The sequence below is a fragment of the Odontesthes bonariensis genome, chromosome 5, assembly GCF_027942865.1.
Source record: "Odontesthes bonariensis isolate fOdoBon6 chromosome 5, fOdoBon6.hap1, whole genome shotgun sequence".
Classification (NCBI taxonomy): Eukaryota; Metazoa; Chordata; class Actinopteri; order Atheriniformes; family Atherinopsidae; genus Odontesthes; species Odontesthes bonariensis.
Window position 1 is genome coordinate 12,133,826 of NC_134510.1, and position 23,669 is coordinate 12,157,494.

Below are 23,669 nucleotides of genomic sequence, written 5' to 3' on the forward strand. Positions count from 1 at the left end.
TTTACTATGGTGTTAAGTGCAAACCAAGACCTTATAATCAACAATGTGCTTTTGCTAATGATTCTGTCCTGCCCAAAGCACTGTGGAAGGTTGTGACAACACAGCTAGTTGAGCTGTGGTCAGAAGATTCTCATGCAACAAGTGTCTTGGCTGTTGTTTAACAGGGCTCCTGAGGCAAACAAAAAGTAGGCATAGCATTTGGAAGCAAGAACTGTTCGGAAGTAAAGCGGCCACAATAATCTTTAAACAAGATGATGCAGTGGCAGAATAGCAATACGACATGGTATTGCTAAGCAAGGAGTAAACTTGGGTTGCCTTGCCAGTGAAAATGTTTCTCTAGGAGAAGTCTGCAATGTCAGAAGTGGGATTTGATTCCACGCCTCCAGGGGAGACTGCGACCTGAACGCAGCGCCTTAGACCGCTCGGCCATCCTGACTACTAAAAGGAATATTTGACAACACTGTCGGCGGGCCCAGGCATCATTCCAGCGAATATGTGGGTCTGCGTTGTGTTCGTGTTGAAGGGGAATATTGACGAGGCATGCAGCTTCATGGAAGACTCTCCTTCTGAGTGATGGGACTGTGATAGCAATTTTCCTGCACCTTGAAACGGGACACCAAAATCTTATTTCACTCCTTGGCGATAGTTGTCTTTTCGTCTGACGACTGTATCAGTCACACAGAAGTTCCTCGTTAGTATAATGGACAGTATCTCCGCCTGTCACGCGGAAGATAGGGGTTCGATTCCCCGACGGGGAGAGCTAGGTCTTTTATCAGCTGCCTGCCACCAAGTGATGATTGTTTTGATACTCTCACCCATCTTCGGCCTAAATGTCAATAGCCCCCTTCAAATAGCCTAACATGAGGCCAGGTTGCTTCGGTCAAAAGTCCTTTCCCGTTTACTATGGTGTTAAGTGCAAACCAAGACCTTATAATCAACAATGTGCCTTTTGGTAATGATTCTGTCCTGCCCAAAGCACTGTAGAAGGTTGTGACAACACAGCTTGTTGAGCTGTGGTCATAAGATTCTCATGCAACAAGTGTCTTGGCTGTTGTTTAACAGGGCTCCTGAGGCAAACAAAAAGTAGGCATAGCATTTGGAAGCAAGAACTCTTCTGAGGTAAAGCGGCCACAATAATCTTTAAACTAGATGATGCAGTGGCAGAATAGCAATATGACATGGTATTGCTAAGCAAGGAGTAAACTTGAGTGGCCTTGCCAGAGAAAATGGTTCTCTAGGAGAAGTCTGCAATGTCAGAAGTGGGATTTGAACCCACGCCTCCAGGGGAGACTGCGACCTTAACACAGCGCCTTAGACTGCTCGGCCATCCTGACTACTAAAAGGAGTATTTGACGACACTGTCGGCGGGCCCAGGCATCATTCCAGTGAATATGTGGGTCTGCGTTGTGTTCGTGTTGAAGGGGAATATTGACGAGGCATGTAGCTTCATGGAAGACTCTCCTTCTGAGTGATGGGACTGTGATAGCAATTTTCCTGCACCTTGAAACGGGACACCAAAATCTTATTTCACTCCTTGGCGATAGTTGTCTTTTCATCTGACGACTGTATCAGTCACACAGAAATTCCTCGTTAGTATAATGGACAGTATCTCCGCCTGTCACGTGGAAGATAGGGGTTCGATTCTCCGACGGGGAGAAAATGGGCTTTTATCAGCTGCCTGCCACCAAGTGATGATTGTTTTGATACTCTCACGCATCTTCGGCCTAAATGTCAATAGCCCCCTTCAAATAGCCTAACATGAGGCCAGGTTGCTTCGGTCAAAAGCCCTTTCCCGTTTACTATGGTGTTAAGTGCAAACCAAGACCTTATAATCAACAATGTGCTTTTGCTAATGATTCTGTCCTGCCCAAAGCACTGTGGAAGGTTGTGACAACACAGCTAGTTGAGCTGTGGTCAGAAGATTCTCATGCAACAAGTGTCTTGGCTGTTGTTTAACAGGGCTCCTGAGGCAAACAAAAAGTAGGCATAGCATTTGGAAGCAAGAACTGTTCGGAAGTAAAGCGGCCACAATAATCTTTAAACAAGATGATGCAGTGGCAGAATAGCAATACGACATGGTATTGCTAAGCAAGGAGTAAACTTGGGTTGCCTTGCCAGTGAAAATGTTTCTCTAGGAGAAGTCTGCAATGTCAGAAGTGGGATTTGAACCCACGCCTCCAGGGGAGACTGCGACCTGAACGCAGCGCCTTAGACCGCTCGGCCATCCTGACTACTAAAAGGAATATTTGACAACACTGTCGGCGGGCCCAGGCATCATTCCAGCGAATATGTGGGTCTGCGTTGTGTTCGTGTTGAAGGGGAATATTGACGAGGCATGCAGCTTCATGGAAGACTCTCCTTCTGAGTGATGGGACTGTGATAGCAATTTTCCTGCACCTTGAAACGGGACACCAAAATCTTATTTCACTCCTTGGCGATAGTTGTCTTTTCGTCTGACGACTGTATCAGTCACACAGAAGTTCCTCGTTAGTATAATGGACAGTATCTCCGCCTGTCACGCGGAAGATAGGGGTTCGATTCCCCGACGGGGAGAGCTAGGTCTTTTATCAGCTGCCTGCCACCAAGTGATGATTGTTTTGATACTCTCACCCATCTTCGGCCTAAATGTCAATAGCCCCCTTCAAATAGCCTAACATGAGGCCAGGTTGCTTCGGTCAAAAGTCCTTTCCCGTTTACTATGGTGTTAAGTGCAAACCAAGACCTTATAATCAACAATGTGCTTTTGCTAATGATTCTGTCCTGCCCAAAGCACTGTAGAAGGTTGTGACAACACAGCTAGTTGAGCTGTGGTCAGAAGATTCTCATGCAACAAGTGTCTTGGCTGTTGTTTAACAGGGCTCCTGAGGCAAACAAAAAGTAGGCATAGCATTTGGAAGCAAGAACTGTTCGGAAGTAAAGCGGCCACAATAATCTTTAAACAAGATGATGCAGTGGCAGAATAGCAATACGACATGGTATTGCTAAGCAAGAAGTAAACTTGGGTTGCCTTGCCAGTGAAAATGATTGTCTAGGAGAAGTCTGCAATGTCAGAAGTGGGATTTGAACCCACGCCTCCAGGGGAGACTGCGACCTGAACGCAGCGCCTTAGACTGCTCGGCCATCCTGACTACTAAAAGGAATATTTGACGACACTGTCGGCGGGCCCAGGCATCATTCCAGCGAATATGTGGGTCTGCGTTGTGTTCGTGTTGAAGGGGAATATTGACGAGGCATGCAGCTTCATGGAAGACTCTCCTTCTGAGTGATGGGACTGTGATAGCAATTTTCCTGCACCTTGAAACGGGACACCAAAATCTTATTTCACTCCTTGGCGATAGTTGTCTTTTCGTCTGACGACTGTATCAGTCACACAGAAGTTTCTCGTTAGTATAATGGACAGTATCTCTGCCTGTCACGCGGAAGATCGGGGTTCGATTCCCCGACGGGGAGAGCTAGGTCTTTTATCAGCTGCCTGCCACCAAGTGATGATTGTTTTGATACTCTCACGCATCTTCGGCCTAAATGTCAATAGCCCCCTTCAAATAGCCTAACATGAGGCCAGGTTGCTTCGGTCAAAAGCCCTTTCCCGTTTACTATGGTGTTAAGTGCAAACCAAGACCTTATAATCAACAATGTGCTTTTGCTAATGATTCTGTCCTGCCCAAAGCACTGTGGAAGGTTGTGACAACACAGCTAGTTGAGCTGTGGTCAGAAGATTCTCATGCAACAAGTGTCTTGGCTGTTGTTTAACAGGGCTCCTGAGGCAAACAAAAAGTAGGCATAGCATTTGGAAGCAAGAACTGTTCGGAAGTAAAGCGGCCACAATAATCTTTAAACAAGATGATGCAGTGGCAGAATAGCAATACGACATGGTATTGCTAAGCAAGGAGTAAACTTGGGTTGCCTTGCCAGTGAAAATGTTTCTCTAGGAGAAGTCTGCAATGTCAGAAGTGGGATTTGAACCCACGCCTCCAGGGGAGACTGCGACCTGAACGCAGCGCCTTAGACCGCTCGGCCATCCTGACTACTAAAAGGAATATTTGACGACACTGTCGGCGGGCCCAGGCATCATTCCAGCGAACATGTGGGTCTGCGTTGTGTTCGTGTTGAAGGGGAATATTGACGAGGCATGCAGCTTCATGGAAGACTCTCCTTCTGAGTGATGGGACTGTGATAGCAATTTTCCTGCACCTTGAAACGGGACACCAAAATCTTATTTCACTCCTTGGCGATAGTTGTCTTTTCGTCTGACGACTGTATCAGTCACACAGAAATTCCTCGTTAGTATAATGGACAGTATCTCCGCCTGTCACGCGGAAGATCGAGGTTCGATTCCCCGAAGGGGAGAGCTAGGTCTTTTATCAGCTGCCTGCCACCAAGTGATGATTGTTTTGATACTCTCACCCATCTTCGGCCTAAATGTCAATAGCCCCCTTCAAATAGCCTAACATGAGGCCAGGTTGCTTCGGTCAAAAGCCCTTTCCCGTTTACTATGGTGTTAAGTGCAAACCAAGACCTTATAATCAACAATGTGCTTTTGCTAATGATTCTGTCCTGCCCAAAGCACTGTGGAAGGTTGTGACAACACAGCTAGTTGAGCTGTGGTCAGAAGATTCTCATGCAACAAGTGTCTTGGCTGTTGTTTAACAGGGCTCCTGAGGCAAACAAAAAGTAGGCATAGCATTTGGAAGCAAGAACTGTTCGGAAGTAAAGCGGCCACAATAATCTTTAAACAAGATGATGCAGTGGCAGAATAGCAATACGACATGGTATTGCTAAGCAAGGAGTAAACTTGGGTTGCCTTGCCAGTGAAAATGTTTCTCCAGGAGAAGTCTGCAATGTCAGAAGTGGGATTTGAACCCACGCCTCCAGGGGAGACTGCGACCTGAACGCAGCACCTTAGACCACTCCGCCATCCTGACTACTAAAAGGAATATTTGACGACACTGTCGGCGGGCCTAGGCATCATTCCAGCGAATATGTGGGTCTGCGTTGTGTTCGTGTTGAAGGGGAATATTGACGAGGCATGCAGCTTCATGGAAGACTCTCCTTCTGAGTGATGGGACTGTGATAGCAATTTTCCTGCACCTTGAAACGGGACACCAAAATCTTATTTCACTCCTTGGCGATAGTTGTCTTTTCGTCTGACGACTGTATCAGTTACACAGAAGTTCCTCGTTAGTATAATGGACAGTATCTCCGCCTGTCACGCGGAAGATCGGGGTTAGATTCCCCTACAGGGAGAGCTAGGTCTTTTATCAGCTGCCTGCCACCAAGTGATGATTGTTTTGATACTCTCACCCATCTTCGGCCTAAATGTCAATAGCCCCCTTCAAATAGCCTAACATGAGGCCAGGTTGCTTCGGTCAAAAGTCCTTTCCCGTTTACTATGGTGTTAAGTGCAAACCAAGACCTTATAATCAACAATGTGCTTTTGCTAATGATTCTGTCCTGCCCAAAGCACTGTGGAAGGTTGTGACAACACAGCTAGTTGAGCTGTGGTCAGAAGATTCTCATGCAACAAGTGTCTTGGCTGTTGTTTAACAGGGCTCCTGAGGCAAACAAAAAGTAGGCATAGCATTTGGAAGCAAGAACTGTTCGGAAGTAAAGCGGCCACAATAATCTTTAAACAAGATGATGCGGTGGCAGAATAGCAATACGACATGGTATTGCTAAGCAAGGAGTAAACTTGGGTTGCCTTGCCAGAGAAAATGTTTCTCTAGGAGAAGTCTGCAATGTCAGAAGTGGGATTTGAACCCACGCCTCCAGGGGAGACTGCGACCTTAACGCAGCGCCTTAGACCGCTCGGCCATCCTGACTACTAAAAGGAATATTTGACGACACTGTCGGCGGGTCCAGGCATCATTCCAGCGAATATGTGGGTCTGCGTTGTGTTCGTGTTGAAGGGGAATATTGACGAGGCATGCAGCTTCATGGAAGACTCTCCTTCTGAGTGATGGGACTTTGATAGCAATTTTCCTGCACCTTGAAACGGGACACCAAAATCTTATTTCACTCCTTGGCGATAGTTGTCTTTTCGTCTGACGACTGTATCAGTTACACAGAAGTTCCTCGTTAGTATAATGGACAGTATCTCCGCCTGTCACGCGGAAGATCGGGGATCGATTCCCCTACAGGGATAGCTAGGTCTTTTATCAGCTGCCTGCCACCAAGTGATGATTGTTTTGATACTCTCACCCATCTTCGGCCTAAATGTCAATAGCCCCCTTCAAATAGCCTAACATGAGGCCAGGTTGCTTCGGTCAAAAGTCCTTTCCCGTTTACTATGGTGTTAAGTGCAAACCAAGACCTTATAATCAACAATGTGCTTTTGCTAATGATTCTGTCCTGCCCAAAGCACTGTGGAAGGTTGTGACAACACAGCTAGTTGAGCTGTGGTCAGAAGATTCTCATGCAACAAGTGTCTTGGCTGTTGTTTAACAGGGCTCCTGAGGCAAACAAAAAGTAGGCATAGCATTTGGAAGCAAGAACTGTTCGGAAGTAAAGCGGCCACAATAATCTTTAAACAAGATGATGCGGTGGCAGAATAGCAATACGACATGGTATTGCTAAGCAAGGAGTAAACTTGGGTTGCCTTGCCAGAGAAAATGTTTCTCTAGGAGAAGTCTGCAATGTCAGAAGTGGGATTTGAACCCACGCCTCCAGGGGAGACTGCGACCTGAACACAGCGCCTTGGACCGCTCGGCCATCCTGACTACTAAAAGGAATATTTGACGACACTGTCGGCGGGTCCAGGCATCATTCCAGCGAATATGTGGGTCTGCGTTGTGTTCGTGTTGAAGGGGAATATTGACGAGGCATGCAGCTTCATGGAAGACTCTCCTTCTGAGTGATGGGACTGTGATAGCAATTTTCCTGCACCTTGAAACGGGACACCAAAATCTTATTTCACTCCTTGGCGATAGTTGTCTTTTCGTCTGACGACTGTATCAGTCACACAGAAGTTCCTCGTTAGTATAATGGACAGTATCTCCGCCTGTCACGCGGAAGATAGGGGTTCGATTCCCCGACGGGGAGAGCTAGGTCTTTTATCAGCTGCCTGCCACCAAGTGATGATTGTTTTGATACTCTCACCCATCTTCGGCCTAAATGTCAATAGCCCCCTTCAAATAGCCTAACATGAGGCCAGGTTGCTTCGGTCAAAAGTCCTTTCCCGTTTACTATGGTGTTAAGTGCAAACCAAGACCTTATAATCAACAATGTGCCTTTTGGTAATGATTCTGTCCTGCCCAAAGCACTGTAGAAGGTTGTGACAACACAGCTTGTTGAGCTGTGGTCATAAGATTCTCATGCAACAAGTGTCTTGGCTGTTGTTTAACAGGGCTCCTGAGGCAAACAAAAAGTAGGCATAGCATTTGGAAGCAAGAACTCTTCTGAGGTAAAGCGGCCACAATAATCTTTAAACTAGATGATGCAGTGGCAGAATAGCAATATGACATGGTATTGCTAAGCAAGGAGTAAACTTGAGTGGCCTTGCCAGAGAAAATGGTTCTCTAGGAGAAGTCTGCAATGTCAGAAGTGGGATTTGAACCCACGCCTCCAGGGGAGACTGCGACCTTAACACAGCGCCTTAGACCGCTCGGCCATCCTGACTACTAAAAGGAGTATTTGACGACACTGTCGGCGGGCCCAGGCATCATTCCAGTGAATATGTGGGTCTGCGTTGTGTTCGTGTTGAAGGGGAATATTGACGAGGCATGTAGCTTCATGGAAGACTCTCCTTCTGAGTGATGGGACTGTGATAGCAATTTTCCTGCACCTTGAAACGGGACACCAAAATCTTATTTCACTCCTTGGCGATAGTTGTCTTTTCATCTGACGACTGTATCAGTCACACAGAAATTCCTCGTTAGTATAATGGACAGTATCTCCGCCTGTCACGTGGAAGATAGGGGTTCGATTCTCCGACGGGGAGAAAATGGGCTTTTATCAGCTGCCTGCCACCAAGTGATGATTGTTTTGATACTCTCACGCATCATCGGCCTAAATGTCAATAGCCCCCTTCAAATAGCCTAACATGAGGCCAGGTTGCTTCGGTCAAAAGCCCTTTCCCGTTTACTATGGTGTTAAGTGCAAACCAAGACCTTGTAATCAACAATGTGCTTTTGCTAATGATTCTGTCCTGCCCAAAGCACTGTGGAAGGTTGTGACAACACAGCTAGTTGAGCTGTGGTCAGAAGATTCTCATGCAACAAGTGTCTTGGCTGTTGTTTAACAGGGCTCCTGAGGCAAACAAAAAGTAGGCATAGCATTTGGAAGCAAGAACTGTTCGGAAGTAAAGCGGCCACAATAATCTTTAAACAAGATGATGCAGTGGCAGAATAGCAATACGACATGGTATTGCTAAGCAAGGAGTAAACTTGGGTTGCCTTGCCAGTGAAAATGTTTCTCTAGGAGAAGTCTGCAATGTCAGAAGTGGGATTTGAACCCACGCCTCCAGGGGAGACTGCGACCTGAACGCAGCGCCTTAGACCGCTCGGCCATCCTGACTACTAAAAGGAATATTTGACAACACTGTCGGCGGGCCCAGGCATCATTCCAGCGAATATGTGGGTCTGCGTTGTGTTCGTGTTGAAGGGGAATATTGACGAGGCATGCAGCTTCATGGAAGACTCTCCTTCTGAGTGATGGGACTGTGATAGCAATTTTCCTGCACCTTGAAACGGGACACCAAAATCTTATTTCACTCCTTGGCGATAGTTGTCTTTTCGTCTGACGACTGTATCAGTCACACAGAAGTTCCTCGTTAGTATAATGGACAGTATCTCCGCCTGTCACGCGGAAGATAGGGGTTCGATTCCCCGACGGGGAGAGCTAGGTCTTTTATCAGCTGCCTGCCACCAAGTGATGATTGTTTTGATACTCTCACCCATCTTCGGCCTAAATGTCAATAGCCCCCTTCAAATAGCCTAACATGAGGCCAGGTTGCTTCGGTCAAAAGTCCTTTCCCGTTTACTATGGTGTTAAGTGCAAACCAAGACCTTATAATCAACAATGTGCTTTTGGTAATGATTCTGTCCTGCCCAAAGCACTGTAGAAGGTTGTGACAACACAGCTAGTTGAGCTGTGGTCAGAAGATTCTCATGCAACAAGTGTCTTGGCTGTTGTTTAACAGGGCTCCTGAGGCAAACAAAAAGTAGGCATAGCATTTGGAAGCAAGAACTCTTCTGAGGTAAAGCGGCCACAATAATCTTTAAACTAGATGATGCAGTGGCAGAATAGCAATATGACATGGTATTGCTAAGCAAGGAGTAAACTTGAGTGGCCTTGCCAGAGAAAATGGTTCTCTAGGAGAAGTCTGCAATGTCAGAAGTGGGATTTGAACCCACGCCTCCAGGGGAGACTGCGACCTTAACACAGCGCCTTAGACCGCTCGGCCATCCTGACTACTAAAAGGAGTATTTGACGACACTGTCGGCGGGCCCAGGCATCATTCCAGTGAATATGTGGGTCTGCGTTGTGTTCGTGTTGAAGGGGAATATTGACGAGGCATGTAGCTTCATGGAAGACTCTCCTTCTGAGTGATGGGACTGTGATAGCAATTTTCCTGCACCTTGAAACGGGACACCAAAATCTTATTTCACTCCTTGGCGATAGTTGTCTTTTCATCTGACGACTGTATCAGTCACACAGAAATTCCTCGTTAGTATAATGGACAGTATCTCCGCCTGTCACGTGGAAGATAGGGGTTCGATTCTCCGACGGGGAGAAAATGGGCTTTTATCAGCTGCCTGCCACCAAGTGATGATTGTTTTGATACTCTCACGCATCATCGGCCTAAATGTCAATAGCCCCCTTCAAATAGCCTAACATGAGGCCAGGTTGCTTCGGTCAAAAGCCCTTTCCCGTTTACTATGGTGTTAAGTGCAAACCAAGACCTTGTAATCAACAATGTGCTTTTGCTAATGATTCTGTCCTGCCCAAAGCACTGTGGAAGGTTGTGACAACACAGCTAGTTGAGCTGTGGTCAGAAGATTCTCATGCAACAAGTGTCTTGGCTGTTGTTTAACAGGGCTCCTGAGGCAAACAAAAAGTAGGCATAGCATTTGGAAGCAAGAACTGTTCGGAAGTAAAGCGGCCACAATAATCTTTAAACAAGATGATGCAGTGGCAGAATAGCAATACGACATGGTATTGCTAAGCAAGGAGTAAACTTGGGTTGCCTTGCCAGTGAAAATGTTTCTCTAGGAGAAGTCTGCAATGTCAGAAGTGGGATTTGAACCCACGCCTCCAGGGGAGACTGCGACCTGAACGCAGCGCCTTAGACCGCTCGGCCATCCTGACTACTAAAAGGAATATTTGACAACACTGTCGGCGGGCCCAGGCATCATTCCAGCGAATATGTGGGTCTGCGTTGTGTTCGTGTTGAAGGGGAATATTGACGAGGCATGCAGCTTCATGGAAGACTCTCCTTCTGAGTGATGGGACTGTGATAGCAATTTTCCTGCACCTTGAAACGGGACACCAAAATCTTATTTCACTCCTTGGCGATAGTTGTCTTTTCGTCTGACGACTGTATCAGTCACACAGAAGTTCCTCGTTAGTATAATGGACAGTATCTCCGCCTGTCACGCGGAAGATAGGGGTTCGATTCCCCGACGGGGAGAGCTAGGTCTTTTATCAGCTGCCTGCCACCAAGTGATGATTGTTTTGATACTCTCACCCATCTTCGGCCTAAATGTCAATAGCCCCCTTCAAATAGCCTAACATGAGGCCAGGTTGCTTCGGTCAAAAGTCCTTTCCCGTTTACTATGGTGTTAAGTGCAAACCAAGACCTTATAATCAACAATGTGCTTTTGGTAATGATTCTGTCCTGCCCAAAGCACTGTAGAAGGTTGTGACAACACAGCTAGTTGAGCTGTGGTCAGAAGATTCTCATGCAACAAGTGTCTTGGCTGTTGTTTAACAGGGCTCCTGAGGCAAACAAAAAGTAGGCATAGCATTTGGAAGCAAGAACTGTTCGGAAGTAAAGCGGCCACAATAATCTTTAAACAAGATGATGCAGTGGCAGAATAGCAATACGACATGGTATTGCTAAGCAAGAAGTAAACTTGGGTTGCCTTGCCAGTGAAAATGTTTCTCTAGGAGAAGTCTGCAATGTCAGAAGTGGGATTTGAACCCACGCCTCCAGGGGAGACTGCGACCTGAACGCAGCGCGTTAGACCGCTCGGCCATCCTGACTACTAAAAGGAATATTTGACGACACTGTCGGCGGGCCAAGGCATCATTCCAGCGAATATGTGGGTCTGCGTTGTGTTCGTGTTGAAGGGGAATATTGACGAGGCATGCAGCTTCATGGAAGACTCTCCTTCTGAGTGATGGGACTGTGATAGCAATTTTCCTGCACCTTGAAACGGGACACCAAAATCTTATTTCACTCCTTGGCGATAGTTGTCTTTTCCTCTGACGACTGTATCAGTCACACAGAAGTTCCTCGTTAGTATAATGGACAGTATCTCCGCCTGTCACGCGGAAGATAGGGGTTCGATTCCCCGACGGGGAGAGCTAGGTCTTTTATCAGCTGCCTGCCACCAAGTGATGATTGTTTTGATACTCTCACCCATCTTCGGCCTAAATGTCAATAGCCCCCTTCAAATAGCCTAACATGAGGCCAGGTTGCTTCGGTCAAAAGTCCTTTCCCGTTTACTATGGTGTTAAGTGCAAACCAAGACCTTATAATCAACAATGTGCTTTTGCTAATGATTCTGTCCTGCCCAAAGCACTGTGGAAGGTTGTGACAACACAGCTAGTTGAGCTGTGTTCAGAAGATTCTCATGCAACAAGTGTCTTGGCTGTTGTTTAACAGGGCTCCTGAGGCAAACAAAAAGTAGGCATAGCATTTGGAAGCAAGAACTGTTCGGAAGTAAAGCGGCCACAATAATCTTTAAACAAGATGATGCAGTGGCAGAATAGCAATACGACATGGTATTGCTAAGCAAGGAGTAAACTTGGGTTGCCTTGCCAGTGAAAATGTTTCTCTAGGAGAAGTCTGCAATGTCAGAAGTGGGATTTGAACCCACGCCTCCAGGGGAGACTGCGACCTGAACGCAGCACCTTAGACCGCTCCGCCATCCTGACTACTAAAAGGAATATTTGACGACACTGTCGGCGGGCCCAGGCATCATTCCAGCGAATATGTGGGTCTGCGTTGTGTTCGTGTTGAAGGGGAATATTGACGAGGCATGCAGCTTCATGGAAGACTCTCCTTCTGAGTGATGGGACTGTGATAGCAATTTTCCTGCACCTTGAAACGGGACACCAAAATCTTATTTCACTCCTTGGCGATAGTTGTCTTTTCGTCTGACGACTGTATCAGTCACACAGAAGTTCCTCGTTAGTATAATGGACAGTATCTCCGCCTGTCACGCGGAAGATCGGGGTTCGATTCCCCGACGGGGAGAGCTAGGTCTTTTATCAGCTGCCTGCCACCAAGTGATGATTGTTTTGATACTCTCACGCATCTTCGGCCTAAATGTCAATAGCCCCCTTCAAATAGCCTAACATGAGGCCAGGTTGCTTCGGTCAAAAGCCCTTTCCCGTTTACTATGGTGTTAAGTGCAAACCAAGACCTTATAATCAACAATGTGCTTTTGCTAATGATTCTGTCCTGCCCAAAGCACTGTGGAAGGTTGTGACAACACAGCTAGTTGAGCTGTGGTCAGAAGATTCTCATGCAACAAGTGTCTTGGCTGTTGTTTAACAGGGCTCCTGAGGCAAACAAAAAGTAGGCATAGCATTTGGAAGCAAGAACTGTTCGGAAGTAAAGCGGCCACAATAATCTTTAAACAAGATGATGCAGTGGCAGAATAGCAATACGACATGGTATTGCTAAGCAAGGAGTAAACTTGGGTTGCCTTGCCAGTGAAAATGTTTCTCTAGGAGAAGTCTGCAATGTCAGAAGTGGGATTTGAACCCACGCCTCCAGGGGAGACTGCGACCTGAACGCAGCGCCTTAGACCGCTCGGCCATCCTGACTACTAAAAGGAATATTTGACGACACTGTCGGCGGGCCCAGGCATCATTCCAGCGAATATGTGGGTCTGCGTTGTGTTCGTGTTGAAGGGGAATATTGACGAGGCATGCAGCTTCATGGAAGACTCTCCTTCTGAGTGATGGGACTGTGATAGCAATTTTCCTGCACCTTGAAACGGGACACCAAAATCTTATTTCACTCCTTGGCGATAGTTGTCTTTTCGTCTGACGACTGTATCAGTCACACAGAAGTTCCTCGTTAGTATAATGGACAGTATCTCTGCCTGTCACGCGGAAGATCGGGGTTCGATTCCCCGACGGGGAGAGCTAGGTCTTTTATCAGCTGCCTGCCACCAAGTGATGATTGTTTTGATACTCTCACCCATCTTCGGCCTAAATGTCAATAGCCCCCTTCAAATAGCCTAACATGAGGCCAGGTTGCTTCGGTCAAAAGCCCTTTCCCGTTTACTATGGTGTTAAGTGCAAACCAAGACCTTATAATCAACAATGTGCTTTTGCTAATGATTCTGTCCTGCCCAAAGCACTGTGGAAGGTTGTGACAACACAGCTAGTTGAGCTGTGGTCAGAAGATTCTCATGCAACAAGTGTCTTGGCTGTTGTTTAACAGGGCTCCTGAGGCAAACAAAAAGTAGGCATAGCATTTGGAAGCAAGAACTGTTCGGAAGTAAAGCGGCCACAATAATCTTTAAACAAGATGATGCAGTGGCAGAATAGCAATACGACATGGTATTGCTAAGCAAGGAGTAAACTTGGGTTGCCTTGCCAGTGAAAATGTTTCTCTAGGAGAAGTCTGCAATGTCAGAAGTGGGATTTGAACCCACGCCTCCAGGGGAGACTGCGACCTGAACGCAGCGCCTTAGACCGCTCGGCCATCCTGACTACTAAAAGGAATATTTGACGACACTGTCGGCGGGCCCAGGCATCATTCCAGCGAATATGTGGGTCTGCGTTGTGTTCGTGTTGAAGGGGAATATTGACGAGGCATGCAGCTTCATGGAAGACTCTCCTTCTGAGTGATGGGACTGTGATAGCAATTTTCCTGCACCTTGAAACGGGACACCAAAATCTTATTTCACTCCTTGGCGATAGTTGTCTTTTCGTCTGACGACTGTATCAGTCACACAGAAGTTCCTCGTTAGTATAATGGACAGTATCTCTGCCTGTCACGCGGAAGATCGGGGTTCGATTCCCCGACGGGGAGAGCTAGGTCTTTTATCAGCTGCCTGCCACCAAGTGATGATTGTTTTGATACTCTCACCCATCTTCGGCCTAAATGTCAATAGCCCCCTTCAAATAGCCTAACATGAGGCCAGGTTGCTTCGGTCAAAAGCCCTTTCCCGTTTACTATGGTGTTAAGTGCAAACCAAGACCTTATAATCAACAATGTGCTTTTGCTAATGATTCTGTCCTGCCCAAAGCACTGTGGAAGGTTGTGACAACACAGCTAGTTGAGCTGTGGTCAGAAGATTCTCATGCAACAAGTGTCTTGGCTGTTGTTTAACAGGGCTCCTGAGGCAAACAAAAAGTAGGCATAGCATTTGGAAGCAAGAACTGTTCGGAAGTAAAGCGGCCACAATAATCTTTAAACAAGATGATGCAGTGGCAGAATAGCAATACGACATGGTATTGCTAAGCAAGGAGTAAACTTGGGTTGCCTTGCCAGTGAAAATGTTTCTCCAGGAGAAGTCTGCAATGTCAGAAGTGGGATTTGAACCCACGCCTCCAGGGGAGACTGCGACCTGAACGCAGCACCTTAGACCACTCCGCCATCCTGACTACTAAAAGGAATATTTGACGACACTGTCGGCGGGCCTAGGCATCATTCCAGCGAATATGTGGGTCTGCGTTGTGTTCATGTTGAAGGGGAATATTGACGAGGCATGCAGCTTCATGGAAGACTCTCCTTCTGAGTGATGGGACTGTGATAGCAATTTTCCTGCACCTTGAAACGGGACACCAAAATCTTATTTCACTCCTTGGCGATAGTTGTCTTTTCGTCTGACGACTGTATCAGTTACACAGAAGTTCCTCGTTAGTATAATGGACAGTATCTCCGCCTGTCACGCGGAAGATCGGGGTTAGATTCCCCTACAGGGAGAGCTAGGTCTTTTATCAGCTGCCTGCCACCAAGTGATGATTGTTTTGATACTCTCACCCATCTTCGGCCTAAATGTCAATAGCCCCCTTCAAATAGCCTAACATGAGGCCAGGTTGCTTCGGTCAAAAGTCCTTTCCCGTTTACTATGGTGTTAAGTGCAAACCAAGACCTTATAATCAACAATGTGCTTTTGCTAATGATTCTGTCCTGCCCAAAGCACTGTGGAAGGTTGTGACAACACAGCTAGTTGAGCTGTGGTCAGAAGATTCTCATGCAACAAGTGTCTTGGCTGTTGTTTAACAGGGCTCCTGAGGCAAACAAAAAGTAGGCATAGCATTTGGAAGCAAGAACTGTTCGGAAGTAAAGCGGCCACAATAATCTTTAAACAAGATGATGCGGTGGCAGAATAGCAATACGACATGGTATTGCTAAGCAAGGAGTAAACTTGGGTTGCCTTGCCAGAGAAAATGTTTCTCTAGGAGAAGTCTGCAATGTCAGAAGTGGGATTTGAACCCACGCCTCCAGGGGAGACTGCGACCTTAACGCAGCACCTTAGACCACTCGGCCATCCTGACTACTAAAAGGAATATTTGACGACACTGTCGGCGGGCCCAGGTATCATTCCAGCGAATATGTGGGTCTGCGTTGTGTTCATGTTGAAGGGGAATATTGACGAGGCATGCAGCTTCATGGAAGACTCTCCTTCTGAGTAATGGGACTGTGATAGCAATTTTCCTGCACCTTGAAACGGGACACCAAAATCTTATTTCACTCCTTGGCGATAGTTGTCTTTTCGTCTGACGACTGTGTCAGGCACACAGAAATTCCTCGTTAATATAATGGATAGTATCTCCGCCGGTCACGCGGAAGATCGGGGTTCGATTCCCCGACGGGGAGAGCTTGGTCTTTTATCAGCTGCCTACCACCAAGTGATGATTGCTTTGATACTCTCACCCATCTTCGGCCTAAATGTCAATAGCCCGCTTCAAATAGCCTAACATGATGCCAGGTTTCTTCGGTCAAAAGCCCTTTCCCGTTTACTATGGTGTTAAGTGCAAACCAAGACCTTATAATCAACAATGTACCTTTTGCTAATGATTCTGTCCTGCCCAAAGCACTGTAGAAGGTTGTGACAACACAGCTTGTTGAGCAGTGGTCAGAAGATTCTCATGCAACAAGTGTCTTGGCTGTTGTTTAACAGGGCTCCTGAGGCAAACAAAAAGTAGGCATAGCATTTGGAAGCAAAAACTGTTCGGAAGTAAAGCGGCCACAATAATCTTTAAACAAGATGATGCAGTGGCAGAATAGCAATACGACATGGTATTGCTAAGCAAGGAGTAAACCTGGGTTGCCTTGCCAGAGAAAATGGTTCTCTAGGAGAAGTCTGCAATGTCAGAAGTGGGATTTGAACCCACGCCTCCAGGGGAGACTGCGACCTTAACGCAGCACCTTAGACCGCTCGGCCATCCTGACTGCTAAAACGAATATTTGACGACACTGTCGGCGGGCCCAGGCATCATTCCAGCGAATATGTGGGTCTGCGTTGTGTTTGTGTTGAAGGGGAATATTGACGAGGCATGCAGCTTCATGGAAGACTCTCCTTCTGAGTGATGGGACTGTGATAGCAATTTTTCTGCACCTTGAAACGGGACACCAAAATCTTATTTCACTCCTTGGCGATAGTTGTCTTTTCGTCTGACAACTGTGTCAGGCACACAGAAATTCCTCGTTAGTATAATGGACAGTATCTCCGCCTGTCACGCGGAAGATCGGGGTTCGATTCCCCGACGGGGAGAGCTTGATCTTTTATCAGCTGCCTGCCACCAAGTGATGATTGTTTTGATACTCTCACCCATCTTCGGCCTAACTGTCAATAGCCCCCTTCAAATAGCCTAACATGAGGCCAGGTTGCTTTGGTCAAAAGCCCTTTCCCGTTTACTATGGTGTTAAGTGCAAACCAAGACCTTATAATCAACAATGTGCCTTTTGCTAATGATTCTGTCCTGCCCAAAGCACTGTAGAAGGTTGTGACAACACAGCTTGTTGAGCAGTGGTCAGAAGATTCTCATGCAACAAGTGTCTTGGCTGTTGTTTAACAGGGCTCCTGAGGCAAACAAAAAGTAGGCATAGCATTTGGAAGCAAGAACTCTTCGGAGGTAAAGCGGCCACAATAATCTTTAAACAAGATGATGCAGTGGCAGAATAGCAATACGACATGGTATTGCTAAGCAAGGAGTAAACTTGGGTTGCCTTGCCAGTGAAAATGTTTCTCTAGGAGAAGTCTGCAATGTCAGAAGTGGGATTTGAACCCACGCCTCCAGGGGAGACTGCGACCTTAACGCAGCGCCTTAGACCGCTCGGCCATCCTGACTACTAAAAGGAATATTTGACGACACTGTCGGCGGGCGCAGGCATCATTCCAGCGAATATGTGGGTCTGCGTTGTGTTCGTGTTGAAGGGGAATATTGACGAGGCATGCAGCTTCATGGAAGACTCTCCTTCTGAGTGATGGGACTGTGATAGCAATTTTCCTGCACCTTGAAAGGGGACACCAAAATCTTATTTCACTCCTTGGCGATAGTTGTCTTTTCATCTGACGACTGTATCAGTCACACAGAAATTCCTCGTTAGTATAATGGACAGTATCTCCGCCTGTCGTGCGGAAGATCGGGGTGCGATTCCCTGACGGGGAGAAAATAGGCTTTTATCAGCTGTCTGCCACCAAGTGATGATTGTTTTGATACTCTCACCCATCTTCGGCCTAAATGTCAATAGCCCCCTTCAAATAGCCTAACATGAGGCCAGGTTGCTTTGGTCAAAAGCCCTTTCCCGTTTACTATGGTGTTAAGTGCAAACCAAGACCTTATAATCAACAATGTGCTTTTGCTAATGATTCTGTCCTGCCCAAAGCACTGTAGAAGGTTGTGACAACACAGCTTGTTGAGCAGTGGTCAGAAGATTCTCATGCAACAAGTGTCTTGGCTGTTGTTTAACAGGGCTCCTGAGGCAAACAAAAAGTAGGCATAGCATTTGGAAGCAAGAACTCTTCGGAGGTAAAGCGGCCACAATAATCTTTAAACAAGATGATGCAGTGGCAGAATAGCAATACGACATGGTATTGCTAAGCAAGGATTAAACTTGGGTTGCCTTGCCAGTGAAAATGTTTCTCTAGGAGAAGTCTGCAATGTCAGAAGTGGGATTCAAACCCACGCCTCCAGGGGAGACTGCGACCTTAACGCAGCGCCTTAGACCGCTCGGCCATCCTGACTACTAAAAGGAATATTTGACGACACTGTCGGCGGGCCCAGGCATCATTCCAGCGAATATGTGGGTCTGCGTTGTGTTCGTGTTGAGGGAGAATATTGACGAGGCATGCAGCTTCATGGAAGACAATCCTTCTGAGTAATGGGACTGTGATAGCAATTTTCCTGCACCTTGAAAGGGGACACCAAAATCTTATTTCACTCCTTGGCGATAGTTGTCTTTTCATCTGACGACTGTGTCAGGCACACAGAAATTCCTCGTTAGTATAATGGACAGTATCTCCGCCTGTCACGCGGAAGATCGGGGTTCGATTCCCCGACGGGGAGAGCTTGGTCTTTTATCAGCTGCCTGCCACCAAGTGATGATTGCTTTGATACTCTCACCCATCTTCGGCCTAAATGTCAATAGCCCCCTTCAAATAGCCTAACATGAGGCCAGGTTGCTTTGGTCAAAAGCCCTTTCTCGTTTACTATGGTGTTAAGTGCAAACCAAGACCTTATAATCAACAATGTGCTTTTGCTAATGATTCTGTCTTGCCCAAAGCACTGTAGAAGGTTGTGACAACACAGCTTGTTGAGCAGTGGTCAGAAGATTCTCATGCAACAAGTGTCTTGGCTGTTGTTTAACAGGGCTCCTGAGGCAAACAAAAAGTAGGCATAGCATTTGGAAGCAAGAACTGTTCGGAAGTAAAGCGGCCACAATAATCTTTAAACAAGATGATGCAGTGGCAGAATAGCAATACGACATGGTATTGCTAAGCAAGGAGTAAACTTGGGTTGCCTTGCCAGTGAAAATGTTTCTGTAGGAGAAGTCTGCAATGTCAGAAGTGGGATTCGAACCCACGCCTCCAGGTGAGACTGCGACCTTAACGCAGCGCCTTAGACCGCTCGGCCATCCTGACTACTAAAAGGAATATTTGACGACACTGTCGGCGGGCCCAGGCATCATTCCAGCGAATATGTGGGTCTGCGTTGTGTTCATGTTGAAGGGGAATATTGACGAGGCATGCAGCTTCATGGAAGACTCTCCTTCTGAGTAATGGGACTGTGATAGCAATTTTCCTGCACCTTGAAACGGGACACCAAAATCTTATTTCACTCCTTGGCGATAGTTGTCTTTTCGTCTGACGACTGTGTCAGGCACACAGAAATTCCTCGTTAATATAATGGATAGTATCTCCGCCGGTCACGCGGAAGATCGGGGTTCGATTCCCCGACGGGGAGAGCTTGGTCTTTTATCAGCTGCCTACCACCAAGTGATGATTGCTTTGATACTCTCACCCATCTTCGGCCTAAATGTCAATAGCCCGCTTCAAATAGCCTAACATGATGCCAGGTTTCTTCGGTCAAAAGCCCTTTCCCGTTTACTATGGTGTTAAGTGCAAACCAAGACCTTATAATCAACAATGTACCTTTTGCTAATGATTCTGTCCTGCCCAAAGCACTGTAGAAGGTTGTGACAACACAGCTTGTTGAGCAGTGGTCAGAAGATTCTCATGCAACAAGTGTCTTGGCTGTTGTTTAACAGGGCTCCTGAGGCAAACAAAAAGTAGGCATAGCATTTGGAAGCAAAAACTGTTCGGAAGTAAAGCGGCCACAATAATCTTTAAACAAGATGATGCAGTGGCAGAATAGCAATACGACATGGTATTGCTAAGCAAGGAGTAAACCTGGGTTGCCTTGCCAGAGAAAATGGTTCTCTAGGAGAAGTCTGCAATGTCAGAAGTGGGATTTGAACCCACGCCTCCAGGGGAGACTGCGACCTTAACGCAGCACCTTAGACCGCTCGGCCATCCTGACTGCTAAAACGAATATTTGACGACACTGTCGGCGGGCCCAGGCATCATTCCAGCGAATATGTGGGTCTGCGTTGTGTTTGTGTTGAAGGGGAATATTGACGAGGCATGCAGCTTCATGGAAGACTCTCCTTCTGAGTGATGGGACTGTGATAGCAATTTTTCTGCACCTTGAAACGGGACACCAAAATCTTATTTCACTCCTTGGCGATAGTTGTCTTTTCGTCTGACAACTGTGTCAGGCACACAGAAATTCCTCGTTAGTATAATGGACAGTATCTCCGCCTGTCACGCGGAAGATCGGGGTTCGATTCCCCGACGGGGAGAGCTTGATCTTTTATCAGCTGCCTGCCACCAAGTGATGATTGTTTTGATACTCTCACCCATCTTCGGCCTAACTGTCAATAGCCCCCTTCAAATAGCCTAACATGAGGCCAGGTTGCTTTGGTCAAAAGCCCTTTCCCGTTTACTATGGTGTTAAGTGCAAACCAAGACCTTATAATCAACAATGTGCCTTTTGCTAATGATTCTGTCCTGCCCAAAGCACTGTAGAAGGTTGTGACAACACAGCTTGTTGAGCAGTGGTCAGAAGATTCTCATGCAACAAGTGTCTTGGCTGTTGTTTAACAGGGCTCCTGAGGCAAACAAAAAGTAGGCATAGCATTTGGAAGCAAGAACTCTTCGGAGGTAAAGCGGCCACAATAATCTTTAAACAAGATGATGCAGTGGCAGAATAGCAATACGACATGGTATTGCTAAGCAAGGAGTAAACTTGGGTTGCCTTGCCAGTGAAAATGTTTCTCTAGGAGAAGTCTGCAATGTCAGAAGTGGGATTTGAACCCACGCCTCCAGGGGAGACTGCGACCTTAACGCAGCGCCTTAGACCGCTCGGCCATCCTGACTACTAAAAGGAATATTTGACGACACTGTCGGCGGGCGCAGGCATCATTCCAGCGAATATGTGGGTCTGCGTTGTGTTCGTGTTGAAGGGGAATATTGACGAGGCATGCAGCTTCATGGAAGACTCTCCTTCTGAGTGATGGGACTGTGATAGCAATTTTCCTGCACCTTGAAAGGGGACACCAAAATCTTATTTCACTCCTTGGCGATAGTTGTCTTTTCATCTGACGACTGTATCAGTCACACAGAAATTCCTCGTTAGTATAATGGACAGTATCTCCGCCTGTCGTGCGGAAGATCGGGGTGCGATTCCCTGACGGGGAGAAAATAGGCTTTTATCAGCTGTCTGCCACCAAGTGATGATTGTTTTGATACTCTCACCCATCTTCGGCCTAAATGTCAATAGCCCCCTTCAAATAGCCTAACATGAGGCCAGGTTGCTTTGGTCAAAAGCCCTTTCCCGTTTACTATGGTGTTAAGTGCAAACCAAGACCTTATAATCAACAATGTGCTTTTGCTAATGATTCTGTCCTGCCCAAAGCACTGTAGAAGGTTGTGACAACACAGCTTGTTGAGCAGTGGTCAGAAGATTCTCATGCAACAAGTGTCTTGGCTGTTGTTTAACAGGGCTCCTGAGGCAAACAAAAAGTAGGCATAGCATTTGGAAGCAAGAACTCTTCGGAGGTAAAGCGGCCACAATAATCTTTAAACAAGATGATGCAGTGGCAGAATAGCAATACGACATGGTATTGCTAAGCAAGGATTAAACTTGGGTTGCCTTGCCAGTGAAAATGTTTCTCTAGGAGAAGTCTGCAATGTCAGAAGTGGGATTCAAACCCACGCCTCCAGGGGAGACTGCGACCTTAACGCAGCGCCTTAGACCGCTCGGCCATCCTGACTACTAAAAGGAATATTTGACGACACTGTCGGCGGGCCCAGGCATCATTCCAGCGAATATGTGGGTCTGCGTTGTGTTCGTGTTGAGGGAGAATATTGACGAGGCATGCAGCTTCATGGAAGACAATCCTTCTGAGTAATGGGACTGTGATAGCAATTTTCCTGCACCTTGAAAGGGGACACCAAAATCTTATTTCACTCCTTGGCGATAGTTGTCTTTTCATCTGACGACTGTGTCAGGCACACAGAAATTCCTCGTTAGTATAATGGACAGTATCTCCGCCTGTCACGCGGAAGATCGGGGTTCGATTCCCCGACGGGGAGAGCTTGGTCTTTTATCAGCTGCCTGCCACCAAGTGATGATTGCTTTGATACTCTCACCCATCTTCGGCCTAAATGTCAATAGCCCCCTTCAAATAGCCTAACATGAGGCCAGGTTGCTTTGGTCAAAAGCCCTTTCTCGTTTACTATGGTGTTAAGTGCAAACCAAGACCTTATAATCAACAATGTGCTTTTGCTAATGATTCTGTCTTGCCCAAAGCACTGTAGAAGGTTGTGACAACACAGCTTGTTGAGCAGTGGTCAGAAGATTCTCATGCAACAAGTGTCTTGGCTGTTGTTTAACAGGGCTCCTGAGGCAAACAAAAAGTAGGCATAGCATTTGGAAGCAAGAACTGTTCGGAAGTAAAGCGGCCACAATAATCTTTAAACAAGATGATGCAGTGGCAGAATAGCAATACGACATGGTATTGCTAAGCAAGGAGTAAACTTGGGTTGCCTTGCCAGTGAAAATGTTTCTGTAGGAGAAGTCTGCAATGTCAGAAGTGGGATTCGAACCCACGCCTCCAGGTGAGACTGCGACCTTAACGCAGCGCCTTAGACCGCTCGGCCATCCTGACTACTAAAAGGAATATTTGACGACACTGTCGGCGGGCCCAGGCATCATTCCAGCGAATATGTGGGTCTGCGTTGTGTTCATGTTGAAGGGGAATATTGACGAGGCATGCAGCTTCATGGAAGACTCTCCTTCTGAGTAATGGGACTGTGATAGCAATTTTCCTGCACCTTGAAACGGGACACCAAAATCTTATTTCACTCCTTGGCGATAGTTGTCTTTTCGTCTGACGACTGTGTCAGGCACACAGAAATTCCTCGTTAATATAATGGATAGTATCTCCGCCTATCACGCGGAAGATCGGGGTTCGATTCCCCGACGGGGAGGGCTTGGTCTTTTATCAGCTGCCTGCCACCAAGTGATGATTGCTTTGATACTCTCACCCATCTTCGGCCTAAATGTCAATAGCCCGCTTCAAATAGCCTAACATGATGCCAGGTTTCTTCGGTCAAAAGCCCTTTCCCGTTTACTATGGTGTTAAGTGCAAACCAAGACCTTATAATCAACAATGTGCCTTTTGCTAATGATTCTGTCCTGCCCAAAGCACTGTAGAAGGTTGTGACAACACAGCTAGTTGAGCTGTGGTCAGAAGATTCTCATGCAACAAGTGTCTTGGCTGTTGTTTAACAGGGCTCCTGAGGCAAACAAAAAGTAGGCATAGCATTTGGAAGCAAGAACTGTTCGGAAGTAAAGCGGCCACAATAATCTTTAAACAAGATGATGCAGTGGCAGAATAGCAATACGACAGGGTATTGCTAAGCAAGGAGTAAACTTGGGTTGCCTTGCCAGTGAAAATGTTTCTGTAG

The 23,669-nt window shown here is 46.7% G+C and overlaps 26 non-coding genes across 26 annotated transcripts; 6 read left to right on the top strand and 20 right to left on the bottom strand.

Annotated features, from left to right (window-relative positions):
• Positions 1–1,251: 1,251 nt before the first annotated feature.
• On the bottom strand, positions 1,252–1,334 carry trnal-aag (transfer RNA leucine (anticodon AAG)). Its single transcript has one exon. It is a non-coding gene; the product is annotated as a tRNA-Leu (tRNA).
• An 814-nt stretch (positions 1,335–2,148) lies between these two features.
• trnal-cag (transfer RNA leucine (anticodon CAG)) lies at positions 2,149–2,231 on the bottom strand. The gene has a single exon. It is a non-coding gene; the product is annotated as a tRNA-Leu (tRNA).
• Positions 2,232–3,942: 1,711 nt separating this feature from the next.
• Positions 3,943–4,025, bottom strand: trnal-cag (transfer RNA leucine (anticodon CAG)). Its single transcript has one exon. It is a non-coding gene; the product is annotated as a tRNA-Leu (tRNA).
• A 1,711-nt stretch (positions 4,026–5,736) lies between these two features.
• Positions 5,737–5,819, bottom strand: trnal-aag (transfer RNA leucine (anticodon AAG)). The gene has a single exon. It is a non-coding gene; the product is annotated as a tRNA-Leu (tRNA).
• An 814-nt stretch (positions 5,820–6,633) lies between these two features.
• Positions 6,634–6,716, bottom strand: trnal-cag (transfer RNA leucine (anticodon CAG)). Its single transcript has one exon. It is a non-coding gene; the product is annotated as a tRNA-Leu (tRNA).
• An 815-nt stretch (positions 6,717–7,531) lies between these two features.
• trnal-aag (transfer RNA leucine (anticodon AAG)) lies at positions 7,532–7,614 on the bottom strand. Its single transcript has one exon. It is a non-coding gene; the product is annotated as a tRNA-Leu (tRNA).
• An 814-nt stretch (positions 7,615–8,428) lies between these two features.
• On the bottom strand, positions 8,429–8,511 carry trnal-cag (transfer RNA leucine (anticodon CAG)). Its single transcript has one exon. It is a non-coding gene; the product is annotated as a tRNA-Leu (tRNA).
• Positions 8,512–9,325: 814 nt separating this feature from the next.
• Positions 9,326–9,408, bottom strand: trnal-aag (transfer RNA leucine (anticodon AAG)). The gene has a single exon. It is a non-coding gene; the product is annotated as a tRNA-Leu (tRNA).
• Positions 9,409–10,222: 814 nt separating this feature from the next.
• trnal-cag (transfer RNA leucine (anticodon CAG)) lies at positions 10,223–10,305 on the bottom strand. The gene has a single exon. It is a non-coding gene; the product is annotated as a tRNA-Leu (tRNA).
• A 2,044-nt stretch (positions 10,306–12,349) lies between these two features.
• On the top strand, positions 12,350–12,421 carry trnad-guc (transfer RNA aspartic acid (anticodon GUC)). The gene has a single exon. It is a non-coding gene; the product is annotated as a tRNA-Asp (tRNA).
• Positions 12,422–12,913: 492 nt separating this feature from the next.
• Positions 12,914–12,996, bottom strand: trnal-cag (transfer RNA leucine (anticodon CAG)). The gene has a single exon. It is a non-coding gene; the product is annotated as a tRNA-Leu (tRNA).
• An 814-nt stretch (positions 12,997–13,810) lies between these two features.
• On the bottom strand, positions 13,811–13,893 carry trnal-cag (transfer RNA leucine (anticodon CAG)). Its single transcript has one exon. It is a non-coding gene; the product is annotated as a tRNA-Leu (tRNA).
• Positions 13,894–15,604: 1,711 nt separating this feature from the next.
• trnal-aag (transfer RNA leucine (anticodon AAG)) lies at positions 15,605–15,687 on the bottom strand. Its single transcript has one exon. It is a non-coding gene; the product is annotated as a tRNA-Leu (tRNA).
• An 815-nt stretch (positions 15,688–16,502) lies between these two features.
• trnal-aag (transfer RNA leucine (anticodon AAG)) lies at positions 16,503–16,585 on the bottom strand. The gene has a single exon. It is a non-coding gene; the product is annotated as a tRNA-Leu (tRNA).
• Positions 16,586–16,835: 250 nt separating this feature from the next.
• On the top strand, positions 16,836–16,907 carry trnad-guc (transfer RNA aspartic acid (anticodon GUC)). The gene has a single exon. It is a non-coding gene; the product is annotated as a tRNA-Asp (tRNA).
• Positions 16,908–17,400: 493 nt separating this feature from the next.
• trnal-aag (transfer RNA leucine (anticodon AAG)) lies at positions 17,401–17,483 on the bottom strand. The gene has a single exon. It is a non-coding gene; the product is annotated as a tRNA-Leu (tRNA).
• Positions 17,484–18,297: 814 nt separating this feature from the next.
• On the bottom strand, positions 18,298–18,380 carry trnal-aag (transfer RNA leucine (anticodon AAG)). The gene has a single exon. It is a non-coding gene; the product is annotated as a tRNA-Leu (tRNA).
• A 250-nt stretch (positions 18,381–18,630) lies between these two features.
• On the top strand, positions 18,631–18,702 carry trnad-guc (transfer RNA aspartic acid (anticodon GUC)). Its single transcript has one exon. It is a non-coding gene; the product is annotated as a tRNA-Asp (tRNA).
• A 492-nt stretch (positions 18,703–19,194) lies between these two features.
• On the bottom strand, positions 19,195–19,277 carry trnal-aag (transfer RNA leucine (anticodon AAG)). Its single transcript has one exon. It is a non-coding gene; the product is annotated as a tRNA-Leu (tRNA).
• An 815-nt stretch (positions 19,278–20,092) lies between these two features.
• On the bottom strand, positions 20,093–20,175 carry trnal-aag (transfer RNA leucine (anticodon AAG)). The gene has a single exon. It is a non-coding gene; the product is annotated as a tRNA-Leu (tRNA).
• A 250-nt stretch (positions 20,176–20,425) lies between these two features.
• On the top strand, positions 20,426–20,497 carry trnad-guc (transfer RNA aspartic acid (anticodon GUC)). Its single transcript has one exon. It is a non-coding gene; the product is annotated as a tRNA-Asp (tRNA).
• Positions 20,498–20,990: 493 nt separating this feature from the next.
• Positions 20,991–21,073, bottom strand: trnal-aag (transfer RNA leucine (anticodon AAG)). The gene has a single exon. It is a non-coding gene; the product is annotated as a tRNA-Leu (tRNA).
• Positions 21,074–21,887: 814 nt separating this feature from the next.
• trnal-aag (transfer RNA leucine (anticodon AAG)) lies at positions 21,888–21,970 on the bottom strand. Its single transcript has one exon. It is a non-coding gene; the product is annotated as a tRNA-Leu (tRNA).
• Positions 21,971–22,220: 250 nt separating this feature from the next.
• trnad-guc (transfer RNA aspartic acid (anticodon GUC)) lies at positions 22,221–22,292 on the top strand. Its single transcript has one exon. It is a non-coding gene; the product is annotated as a tRNA-Asp (tRNA).
• A 492-nt stretch (positions 22,293–22,784) lies between these two features.
• trnal-aag (transfer RNA leucine (anticodon AAG)) lies at positions 22,785–22,867 on the bottom strand. The gene has a single exon. It is a non-coding gene; the product is annotated as a tRNA-Leu (tRNA).
• A 250-nt stretch (positions 22,868–23,117) lies between these two features.
• trnad-auc (transfer RNA aspartic acid (anticodon AUC)) lies at positions 23,118–23,189 on the top strand. The gene has a single exon. It is a non-coding gene; the product is annotated as a tRNA-Asp (tRNA).
• The last annotated feature ends 480 nt before the right edge of the window (positions 23,190–23,669 follow it).